General features: G+C 43.2%; 1 protein-coding gene across 3 annotated transcripts in view; it reads left to right on the forward strand.

The window, feature by feature from the left end:
• SH3RF2 (SH3 domain containing ring finger 2) overlaps positions 1-12,381 on the forward strand; it is a 119,341-nt gene that overhangs the window by 61,108 nt on the left and 45,852 nt on the right. The gene's annotated exons all lie outside the window — the stretch shown is intronic.

The raw sequence follows: 12,381 nt of genomic DNA on the forward strand, positions 1-12,381 counted from the left end.
GGGGAGGGAAGCTTGAAGGAGTAAGGGATCAGTTTTCTGAAAACATCTCTGAAATAATCCCAGTCTAATAGCCCCGTTCCCCTCCAGGGTAAAGACAAGCCTTGGATTGTCCTTGAAGTCTTAAACACCAAAGGGTAGTGATTGCTACCTTCTCATAAAGAGAAGCCTGAGCAAGGAACTTTGTTCTCCTGTTGTCATTGTGTCTTCTCACCTGTGGGAAACCACTGGACATACCTGGGTAGAATGTCAGGCAATAATCTCAAAAATGAACTTTGAACTAAAGACAACTGTACCTTTTCTCCACAATGACTGAATTTCAACCCAAACTTCACTGTTGCTAGGTATTTCTCCTCCCCTTCTTCTGTCCCACCATTATTGGGAAGGGGAAGGAACAGTGTCCTGTTCCTTCAAAACACAAAAATAAAAATAAGTTAAAAAAAAAAAACCCACAACTGTACTTGAAAACAATTCAGAATTAGACTTGAACATGCTGAGCAGATTCCATAAGAAACTGTGGTGGAAGAGGTAAAATAGGAGAATCAGAACAAGGAAGTTGGCTTTGGGGAAGTCCTGGAGATTATCTGCAGGTCTGCCTTAGGAGGAATGAGAAAGAATGCCTTAGAAGGAGGAAGAGTGCCTGTCACAAGGGACACAAGTTAGGCAGGAGTCCTCCATCAATGCCTTTTCAGGGGACGTCCTAATATCCAGGCCCACTCTGGCAATTCCAAAGTTGACTTGTTCAGGATGTGGAGCCTGCTTACCCCCTGTGCCTGACACTCACAGGACAATGAGAATTCATGTTTTCTCTAACACCGGCCTTCAGAGGAGGTTCTGCTCCTTCAGTGTACACCCCTCACCCAACCTAGGGGCTCAGCCTCTTTCTCCCCTCCTCATCCCACTGTCAATCCTTCCATCCCCCCTTCTTCAGGCTGCCCCTCCCCTTGTATCCCAGATCCAGGTTAGTGGAACTGCTGTCCAACTAAAAGGCCTGTCATCATTCCAAAGTGCTCTCTTTTCCTCACCTCCTACGTCCAGTTAGTCAGCAAGCTCATTTTGACACCTAAATAGTTATTACTTCTGTCTATTCCATCCCACTGTCTCTTGACTAGACTATTTCTTCAGCCTCCTCCCTGATCCCCCAGAACCTTGCTCAATCACCACACCTCACCCACCCACCCCCTCACCCCCATTCATTCTTCCAATCCTGGCCTCCATAAGGATCTCTTGAAAACCCAAATCCATTCAGCTGCTTCCCTTCCCCAAACCTTCAATGGTTCCATATAGCCCTCAAAATCTAGAAACTAGAATAGATGACTTACAAGCATTACAACTAGTATACACATTGGTTTGCCCATTTTACCAAAGAGGAAACCTTTGGAACAAAAAGATTAGGTAACTTGCCTGTCTCAAAGCCAGAAACATACCCAGAATTTGAGAACAGACCTTCGCTTCCCCTCTAAATAAATTAAGGCATTCCAGACCCTCCATGATCTGTCTACAGTCCCCCTTCCAGCACCCTCAGCCCCCCATACACACCACACACACACACCATGTGAATATGCATATACACACACACACCAAAGTGCACTCACACAAAAGTTTCAGTGAGCTACTCAACATTCCTAAGCACAGAATATAGGAGGCCACATCTTTGCTTTTGGTCCTTGTACGCAGCATGGTGCCTGCATTGTTCTGGGCAAGGAACAAATATTTGTGAAATAAATAAATGCCTTTCCTCCAGAAATTTATTTTTGATGCATTTGCCGATCCTGTGTGTACCCCAAAGCCCTGAACGCACACCATTCGTTCAAGGAAGCTCTTGTCTCCCCTCCTCTGCAGAATTAATATCTCTCCCCTGTGTTCACAGAGCATGGGTTACACTCTTGTTCCTTGTACTATAAATATTGTGTAGAATCTTACTACCTTGCTCGCTAGATTAAAAAGTTAAGGGCAGGGATGGTGTTTTATTCATTTACATTGCTGTTGCCTTTCCAAAACTCCAATAAAGGTTTTTAATAACATATTTTGCCTCAAGAATCAAATAATGAAACAACAGCTTCTGACTTATTAAATAATTACCAACCCTCTCCCCTCTTCTGATTATCCAGAAAACAAGAGATATCACAGAGAGGAAAAGGCAGGTCACAGAAGTCAGCGTAAGGATTGCAATTCCCTGCCCCTCCCTGCCACCCACCCCTCCTCCATCCCATCGCAGGATGATGATGACAAGTCCCAGCATCTTTCCTGGGCTCCTGGGAAGAGGACCTGTCACGCACCTTGGGGATTTCTGAGGTCTATAAAGCTGACTCTCCTTTTGAACCTATATTTGAAATATTCTGAATAAAGGGATTTCTTTATGCACTTTATTCAAGTTCAAGGAACTTGAACTCTAAGTCCAGACCCTCTCCCAGGGTTTCCATTTGTCTTCATCTTTCTTAGGAATTTCCCAACCCACCTTTATAGTACTCAGGAGTGTGACAGGAGATGGTTCTTATTTAGTATTAAGTTTTTTGTTTGAACACACTCTCGTTCTAATTTATGGTTTTTAGCTAGTCCTCCTTCTAAGGTAATTTACAGAAATAAATTTGTGTGTAGAAGTGGAATTTGTAGATCATTGGTAACTCTACGGCGAACTGTTTGAGGAACTACCAATTACTTCCAAGTGATTGTATCATCCTACATTCCCATCAACAGTGAATGGATGGTTCCTGTTTCTCCAAGTCTTCACCAACGCTTGATTAACTGTCTGTCTTTTTTACTGTGGGCACCCTGGTGGGTATGGAGCGGTATCCATTGTTGTTTTGATTTTCATGTCCTTGATGGCTAATGACATGAAGGATCTATCCCTGTGTTTATTGGACATGTGTTCTTTGGAGAACTGTCTATTTCTATCCTTTATCCGTTTCTTAATTAGGTTATTTGCTACCTTCTTATTGAGTTGTGTTTTTTTACATATTCTAGATGCAAGTCTCTTATCAGATATGAGACGTGAAAACTTTCTCAGTCTGTGGATTGCATTTTCACATTCTTGGTGGTATCCTTTGAAGTATAAAACTTTTTCATTATGATAGGGTCCAATTTATCCAGTCTTCCCTTTGTTGCTTGTGCTTTGGGTGTCATATCTAAGAAAATGCTGCCTAATCCAAGTTCACAATGATTTACCCCTGTTTTCTTCTAAGTGTCTTATACTTCTAACACTTATATTGAGTTGGATGTATGTCATGAGGTAGTGGTCCAAATGCCTTTTTTACATGTAAAAGAATGTCTTTCCTTTGTGTTACACTTGTTTTGGATTCAGGTGTTGTTCGCCTTCTCTGTCCATTATAAAGTTCCCCATTAGCATTCCACCTAATGATTTAAGGTATTATCCATGAACATATTTCATCTGGGATTGAAAATGATAGCATTCCAAATCTATCATTCCTCCTTAATTCTTCTGTAAGATTGACTACTACTTTCTGAGAGGTGATTATGTGTAAGATGCTATACTGTGAGTTTTACCTAAATTATCTTATAATGATCTTGAAACCTGCACATCATGGGCCCTCAGCATATACCTGGGAAACCAAAGTTCATGCCTCAACCCGTATCCTTTCTTTCTCTCTCCCCACTCCCTCTTGTTTGCTTCTGGGTGTTCCCCAAGTTCAAAGACAGGGCTCATTTCCCACCACCTTCTCGCCTGTCATGTTCACCATCACTAACTGCCACCCCTTTTTCCACTGGCTAATGCCAGCTGGGCTAATCTTACCCTGCCTGCCTGTGCCAGTCTCCTTGTTTACATCCTTATCACTGCCCTCAGGCTGGCCCTTGGGTCCTGACCTCTTCGTCCATGTCTTCACTCTCCCGCCCCTCCTGAGATCTGATTCCCACAGCTCGGCCAAGACCAGGGGGAAGAGGTCTAGGTTTGTTCAGCCTGGAGAAGGGCTTCATCATTGATGTAAGAATGGCCAATGACATTACTTTTCCAAACTTGGGTTTATATCCTGGTTTTGTGTTCCTGTGTCTAAGAAAAAAGGGGCATAAATCATAACATGGAGGATGTCAGGAGGTACAAGGAGAAATCTCTCCTATCACAAAGAAATCTCTCCATTCACAAAGTACTGAAAATGCTAAAGGAGCTTGTGGGAACTTTTCTTGTTGGGCTTTGGTTTGCTTCTTACTTTTGCCTGTAGAGAAAGGCAGCTTAATATTAATAAAAAGACTTTGAGTCAGGCAATGCTTCTTGCCATGGTTTTACCACCTAATAACTTACATTGAACTAAGTACCTTACCCCACTGAGCCTCAGTGTCCTCATCTGCACAATGGGTGGGTCCTTCCAGGCAGGGTTTTACCAGGATTAGCCATGACTCAGTAGGATATAGCCACGGCTATTACCTCCTTCCCTCCAAGCAGAGCCTTTGGAGCATATCATCAGTGATGTGAGTGAAGAGAATCCTGACTTAAGGCAGGGGATGAGCCAAGCATCTTCCAAAATCTAGATGACCCTTCCTATCTGAATCCCCTAAAGTATATTTTTCACAACTACTAGCAGATATGGAGGTGATCTTGAATCATTTCATAGGTAAGAAAACCAGCAAGAAAAGGTATAACAGATTCAAGGTCTTCCTCCCAAAAATAAATAAATAAGCTAATTGCAATTTAAGATAGAACTAAGAGTCCCTATGTCACTTAATGCCTCATCCTCAAGCCACACAGTCCCAGTTGCGGTAGCCATTATTACAAGACAGGAGTTTCCATCAAGTCCCCAAGTTAGACCTAAGAGAATCTGATCCGCCTCCCACCCATTACCTGCGTGGCCCTGGGCAAGGTACTTTACCTCTCCAGTTCCCAGCTTTCTTGTTTTCCAGGTGGAATGATAAAATTGACCTGGAAGTGTATCCTGTTGCTTAATCAGTTAGCAGCGTACTCTGAAGGTAGACAACACCAGGAAGAGCTGTTCCTGTTATTTAGTTAATGCTGCCCATTGGTGCGATGCCTCCTCTGCTCAAGCATACGCTCACAGAGAGGCCTGTTCTTTGCTGTCCACTGCAGAGCTTTCTCAGCCCCAGCAGGTGTCAGGTCAAGTTCCCTGAGGTAAAGGGCTTTTTAGCAAAGAGTTTCTCCTCACAGGCAATATAGTGAGAAAATAAGAGCTTTGAGGGCCACCAACTCCGGGCTGAAGCGCTCTCTCTGCCTCTTACTGAGCAGTCAACGTCGGGCAAGTTGCATAACCTGTCTGGGCCTCAGTTTTTCCACCCATAAAATGGAACTGATGATAATAATCTTTTTAATTTCACAAGATTGCTGTGAAGATAAAACAAGGTGATGCATGTACATGGGATAATGGCCAGGGTTTGGCAGTGGTAAATAGCTCAATAACTGTTCACACTGTTATTAATGTTGGGTCAAGTCAGGAAGCTATAACTATTCCCTCACCCCACCACCCCAGGGCTGGCATGTTCAAACAGTCCTTTCTGAGAATGATATTTAGCAGCCACACACTTCATAAGGGTGATCTGTCGGAGCCTGCCGTAGAGTGCAAAAGCTTCCAAAAGTCCCTGTGCTTCCTTCATAAGCAGTGACAATCCTGGAAGAAGGGAAGGAGTGTGACTTTTGGCTTATATCTAGGGGGCCCCAGGGACAATGGCTCTTGCTCAGCTCAGATCCTTAGCTGTAATCCCCAAGGAAACCCATAGGAGGCAAGCCAAGAATGACTGCAGGGAAAAGGACATTGAACAAAGGAGGAAACAAGGATGGAGACTGAGGCAGGGCCATCTGTCCCCTGTTGTCTGTAGGCACCTTTCAGCTTCTTCTGTGAGCCCATCCACACCTGGGATAGTGGGTTCCAGCTGCCCTGGCCCCTCACAGCCCATCAGTGAAGCAGTCAACAAAGAATTGCAGGCTGTCCCACATGCACCAGGTACTAGTAAGACAGTGGACAAGACAGACGTGGTCACTATGCTCATGGACCCTCCAGGCTAGCAGGGATGATAAATACTAAACAAAGTACTGTAAATACGTGATGATGAGATCATGAGTGTGCAAAGAGCTGTGAGGTTTAAGGATGGGGAATGGAGCCTGGGAGGGAGGGCCCACCTCATCTGGGAGGTCAGGGGAGCCCACCTGGAGGAAGTGATCTTCAGATAGAGGCCTGAAGGATAACAGAAATCAGCCAGGTGAAAAAAGGAGGTGAGTGGAGGCCCTGTGTGCACCTCTATTCAGCCCTAGCAGGCCAGTTCCCTTCATTGCAAAGTCACACCAGAAAGCACCAGCTCTGCTGGTGCACTGGGATGCCTGCTGTACCTGGATCCCCAGCCCCACCCAAGCTCCCTGCAGTTTTCTGGGCAAAAGACTTTCTGGTTTCTGGTGACCAAAGCAGATTCTGTAATTAATCCTGCTGTTCTGCATGCTTCCTTGATTCAGCATTTCTCCAATGAGAGGTTAAGCTTTACATCATCGTTTTGCCCAATTAATCCTGGCAGGTTAGCTGTTCTGGAGACCCAGCCCTGCCCAGGTGAAGAGGGAGCAGCCCAGCCTGAACCTCAGACATTTCAGTACAGGCTCTATAGCTCTGGGTGCAAGAAGCAGGGATAATTGGTATCCAAGGCCATTGGAGCCTGATACACACACACACACACTCTCTCTCTCTCTCTCTCTCTCTCTCTCTCTCTCTCTCTCTCTCTCTCAGAATTCAGCAAGAAGGAAACACAAGAGAAGCAAAATAAAATAAAAGGACAAGAAAAAGGGAAAAGAGATATATACAAGGCAGCAGATGGGGACAAGGAGGGTGGTGAAACATGGGGGAAACATGGGGGGCTCAGGGAACATGGCTGTGTGGCTCAACCTTGCAAGGCCTCAGTTTCCTTGTCTTAAAATGGGAAAACGAGCACCTTGCACAGAGACCCAGTAGGAAACTGAATAAGATATTCATATACAGAAGGATTTCTCAACCTCAGCACTATTGACATTTTGGGCCAGATAAATGTCACAGGAGGCTGCCCTGTGCGCTGTAAGGTATTTGACAGCAGCCCTGGCCTCTGCCCACTAGATGCCAGTAGCACCCACCGCTGAGTTGTGGTAACAAAAAAATGTCTCCAGACATTGTCAAATGTCCCCCTAGGGTCATAATTGGCCCCAGTTGGGAACCACTAATGTGTAGGACATAGCTCAGGGCCTGACACACAGTAAGTTGCAGAGTTAATGGCAGCTAACATAAGGCCTGTGTCAGACAAGTGCCCCTTCTGAATCTCCATGGCAGACCCCTTCTTTCCAAATACATGCTAAGAATATAAGGGCTTTGGAGAAACCTGGAACTTTTCAAAGGTGGAAATATTTAAACAGAGACGCATGTGCTCCTGGCTGGAGAAGTTGAAGGTGTCTGTATATTGAGTAGATTTTTGGAACAGGTCTACTTTCCACTATGCTCAACTTGAAGCAAAAGGAGCTAATTTCATGGCGTGGGTATCTGGTGCCAGACCCAGTGCCAGGGTCTTACCTATACCTGGCAGCTGTGAGTATGTGAATAGATGTTATCCCCATTTTAAATGGAAAACTTGAGACTTACAGAGGCTGGCTAACTGGCTCAAAGTTACTCAGTAAGTACATTTCAGGGTTTGGGTCAAAATCTGGGTCTGACTGTCTTGCAAACCCATGTTCTTTCCTGACCCAAGTGGCAGGAATGGGGCTTTTCACATGCTGACTTCATTGTTCACAGCCAGAATTTAGTAGTGATTCTGGGGTGGCAACCAGGCTCAGTGGAAAGAACAATGGGATTAATGAGCAACGTCTGTCCTGGACTCAGCAGTAGGAAATGGAGGCACTTTAGCCATGTACAGGTTCATAATCCAAGATGCAGTGATTCTCTGTCATCCTAGCTGGGACAATACTGAGCTACAGATATACCTGGGTTTATTCAGCAAATAAGCTACAGTGCTGTATGCTTTCTCGGGACATGAGCTGAAAGCCAGGTCTTCTCCATAGGGCTTCTACAGAGGGCACAAAAGGGGCATGTTCTTAACAGATTGCTCCCATGGAAAAGCACAATGTGGGCCCCTACCACAACCCTTTGCTAATGCTTCAGGAATTTTATTTTGGTTGAGTAACGGTGTTCTCCAAAAGGAAAGGGCAAGAGAAATTTTTAAGGAAATGGACCATTTTTTTTTCCATAGGAAAAGAATGTTTATTTTATATCAAAGCACAGACTTTGAGAGATACAATATTCATCCTTCTTCTCTTCCCACTGCAAAACAATCAAGCTCTGGTGGAAAATTGCACAATGAGATACATAATAAAACCTGCTTACATATGCAAAGAACACTGCAGACACCAGTATGTCTTTTTCCAGACACTTCAGCTAGGGAAGGCATGCTTTCTCACAGCTGAAACTGGGGCAACTCTGAGGACACAGAGGGCAGAGTCAGAAATGCAAACAAATCATTCCCACTCATCAGGCTCAGCTCAAGCTTCCCAACTGAGCTCCTGCACCTTTCCCTGCCACCTCACCATTGACCTGAGCCAACAGTGATTAGAGAAGCCTCTCTGCCTTTCTGGGGTTGTTCACAAACATTGTATGCCTTCCATGTGCCCATCATCCACTCATTCAGTAAAGATTTACTGAGTCCTGAGAGATCCAAGATGGTGGAGGAGTGGGTTGAAGCTACACTAGCTTCTCCCCAGGACCAATCTAGAATTATAACTAAATGGTGGAGAAATCATCCAGTACAAACAACTGAACAATAGTGGGAGAGAAGCCTTATAACCATGGACAGACAGAAGAAACAGCTTCATCACAATGTGACTGGTAGGGAATGTAGAGGAAATGCCAGAGGGCTGGCTGGACTCCCACGGATGGCAGCTGAAGTGACAGAGAAATATTTCAGTGGCCAGGGGGATCCCCCTAAGAAGTGTGGGGTCTAAACCCCAAGCTGGGCTCCCTAGCCTACAACACCAGAGCCTGAAAAGTACCCAGATAACATCCAGCTGCAAAAAGTGACAGGGGTTCTCTGCCACGGACAGGTAGCTGGAGATGCAGAGAGCCATTTAAAGGGCCAATGCATAAATTCTCATTTGCAGCCACTTACCTGGGGCTCCAACAAAGGAAGGGCAGAGAGGACTAGAGATGCTTGAGGAGAGACTGGGACCGGTGGCTTTAGGGAGAGAACTGAGAGAGCAGCTGCCAGGATCCTGGTGCTGAGTCATCCCCCATACTGCAGGAGCCATCTCTCTCAGGCAGACCATTCCCCTCCGAGTGGCATCAGCCTGAGGGGAAGTAATAGCCCCACCCCCAGGAGTTACTCTGACCCACCCTGTGGTACTCAAACCTGACTGCTGAGTGCAGAGTGACTAGATTAACAACAGAAGGAGTCAACCCCAGACAATGGATCCCTGGTAGTCTTGAACAGGTTGCATCAGGCCAGCCTGGGACACCACCTGACATCACCAGAGGCAAATCCACAAAGAAAAAAATTGGTAAATACTAGATGCTACCTAGATGAAATTCACCTCAGTCTTCTTCATAATTTGTGAGTTTCTCTCCTTCATAGTTTTTTAACATTCACTTTTTGTCCTTCAAGTTTGTACGCATTAAGTCACTAGATTTTATAGTTTATTTCAAACCTCATATTTTGCTCCTGCCTTCTTTTACCCCATTTCATCTTCTTCTTTCCTCTTATTTTCATTTTAAATTTTGTTTTCTCTCTTTCTACAACTTGTTTCCATTCCACACTCTTACTATTTTTCCCCTCTTCAGCCTATCAAAACCATTTTTCTGGTCACTGGTTATCTCACATTCTTTTTCCCACTCTTAAAATGCCTGTGTTCTCTCTCCACCTTTAACAATCTTTGTTTATTGGATAAGGTGGTTGTTGTTGCACTTCTTCAGCTTTATCTCTAGATCTTCACTACTTTAATATTTCAAATCTCAAATTTTACAGTTTCCCTCTCCTACTCCATTCTGCCTTCCTCATTCCCTTTCTTTTTTTCATCTCAAATTTAAATTTTCCCTGTCTTAGCCTAGTTTTCAGTCCTCATTCTTAGCATTCCTTCTCGCTTTATCATCTCAAAATCACTTCCTTTTCCTCTAAACATCTCTTAAGCTTTTCCTTTTTTCTTTTTCCCCTCTTATTGCCATCACTCCTATATTAATCATAGCTCATTTGTTGCTGATAGTGCTGTAGTGAATCTTTTTCTCCAATTTGGTTCCTATCTTTTTATTTACTTACCACTTCTTTTTTTCCTTTTTCTTTCTTGCTCTCACTTTATTTTTTTTTTCATTTCTGCTTAAGCCTAATTCGATACACTTCCCTTCTCTTGCTCCATTCTACCTTCTTTATTCCCTTTCTTATTTACTATGTAAATTTTACTTTGTTCTCTCTTTGTCTTGCTCAAATTCACTACTTTTATTATTGCTCCTCCCTCTACCCTCTCAAAATCATTTTTCTTTCAGTTAGTCCTCTCATATTCATTTCTACTTTCTAATAGTCTTAATCTATTTACACCCTTACTAATACTGGCTCATTTGCTGTTGATAGTGTGATTGTGGGAGGAGGTTACTTTTGCAGATGTGGGTTTGTTTCCTGGGCTGTGTGGTTTTGTTCTGGAAGCACCTGCACAACAGCATACAAGACATGGTAGGCATAGTGACTCTCAGTCAACCAGCCAGAGGGAAGAACCCACCAAAGAATGACACAACGACAATGGGGAAGGTGGTATAAGGGGACTAAAATGTTAATGGAAAAAATATATAATAAAGATTATATATATTTTAAAAACCAATTACAATCAAAGAGCCACCATAAATGGCATAAAGGGAATCCCAAGAGCATCAGGTTCAGGAGATCGAGGAGACTGCACCACTAGATCCCACAGGTCTCCTACCATAGAAGTTCATGCCACAAAGACGGGGAGTCAAAGCAGATCTTTCTAAGAAGGAAAAATAAACAAGGAGAGTCTCCCCTAAAATAGGGAGACAAAGAAATAACCCCCAATCAAAAGGAAAGGAGGGATCCCCAGAAAGGGTGCTAAATGAAATAGAGGCATGTAAACTATCGGACACTGAGTTCAAAATAATGGTTATAAGGAAGCTCAATGAGCTCAGTGAGAAGTACAAAGAACTACGGGGAAGCTACACGGAACTTCCTGTGAAATACATAAGCATGAAAAAGGACACAGAAACTATCAACAAGAGCCACGAAAAAATGAAAAATACAATTTCTGAATTAAAGAACACAGTAGAAGGAATCAAAAGCAGTCTAGATGAAGCAGAGGATCAAATCAGCCAGCTGGAGGACAAGGTAGAGAAAAATTCCCAGACAGACAGCAAAGTGAAAAAAACACTCAAAAAGAATAAAGAGCATGCAGGACAACATGAAACATAATCATGTCCATATCATAGGAATACCAGAAGGAGAAGAAGAGGAGCAAGGCATAGAAAACCTGTTTGAGGAACTACTATAAAGAACACATGGACACAATCAAAGGGGAGGGTGGAGGCGGGGGAGGGAGGTGGTTTCAGTTGGGGTGGGGTGGAGGGATGGGGAGAAAATACAGACAACTGTAATTGAATAACAATAAAATTTTTTTAAAAAAAGAAAAAGAAAACCTGTTTGAAAAAGTAATGACAGAAAAGTTCCCTAACATGATGAGAGAAAAAAACATACAAGTCCAGGAAGCACAGAGGGTCCCAATCAAGATGAGTCCAAAGAGGGCCACTCCAAGATACATCATAATAAAAATGGTAAAATTTAAAGACAAATAGAAAATATTAAAGGCAGCAAGGGAGAAACAGCTAGTAACATACTGGGGTGCCCCGATAGAAACCAACCTCAAGAAAAAAAACTCAAAAACATTCAACTTCATGGAAATTGAATAACATGCTATTAAACAATGAATGGGTTAACAATGAGATCTAGGAAGAAATCAAAAAGTTTCTGGAAACAAATGAAAATGAACACAAAACATCCCAAAACCTATGGAACACAGCAAAGGCAGTCCTGAGAGGGAAGTTCATAGTAATACAGGCCTACCTAAAAAAGACAGAAATTTTTCAAATAAACAACCTAACCCTACATCCACAAGAACTAGAAGAACAACAACAAACAAAGCCCAGAGCAAGTAAAAGGAGGAAATAATCAAGGTCAGAACCGGATTAAAATGACACAGAGACTAAGAGAACAATTCAAAGGATCAATAAATCCAGGTGCTGGTTCTTTGAAAAGATAAAATTGACAAGCCTTTAGCCACACCAATCAAGAAAAAAAGAGAGAGGTCCCAAATAAATAAAATCAGAAACAAAAGAGGAGAGATTACAACTGATACTACAGAAATACAAAGGATCATAAGAAATTACTATGAACAACTATATGCCAAGAAATTTGACAACCTGGGTGAAATGAACAAATTTC

The sequence above is a fragment of the Desmodus rotundus genome, chromosome 10 (genome assembly GCF_022682495.2).
Source record: "Desmodus rotundus isolate HL8 chromosome 10, HLdesRot8A.1, whole genome shotgun sequence".
Classification (NCBI taxonomy): Eukaryota; Metazoa; Chordata; class Mammalia; order Chiroptera; family Phyllostomidae; genus Desmodus; species Desmodus rotundus.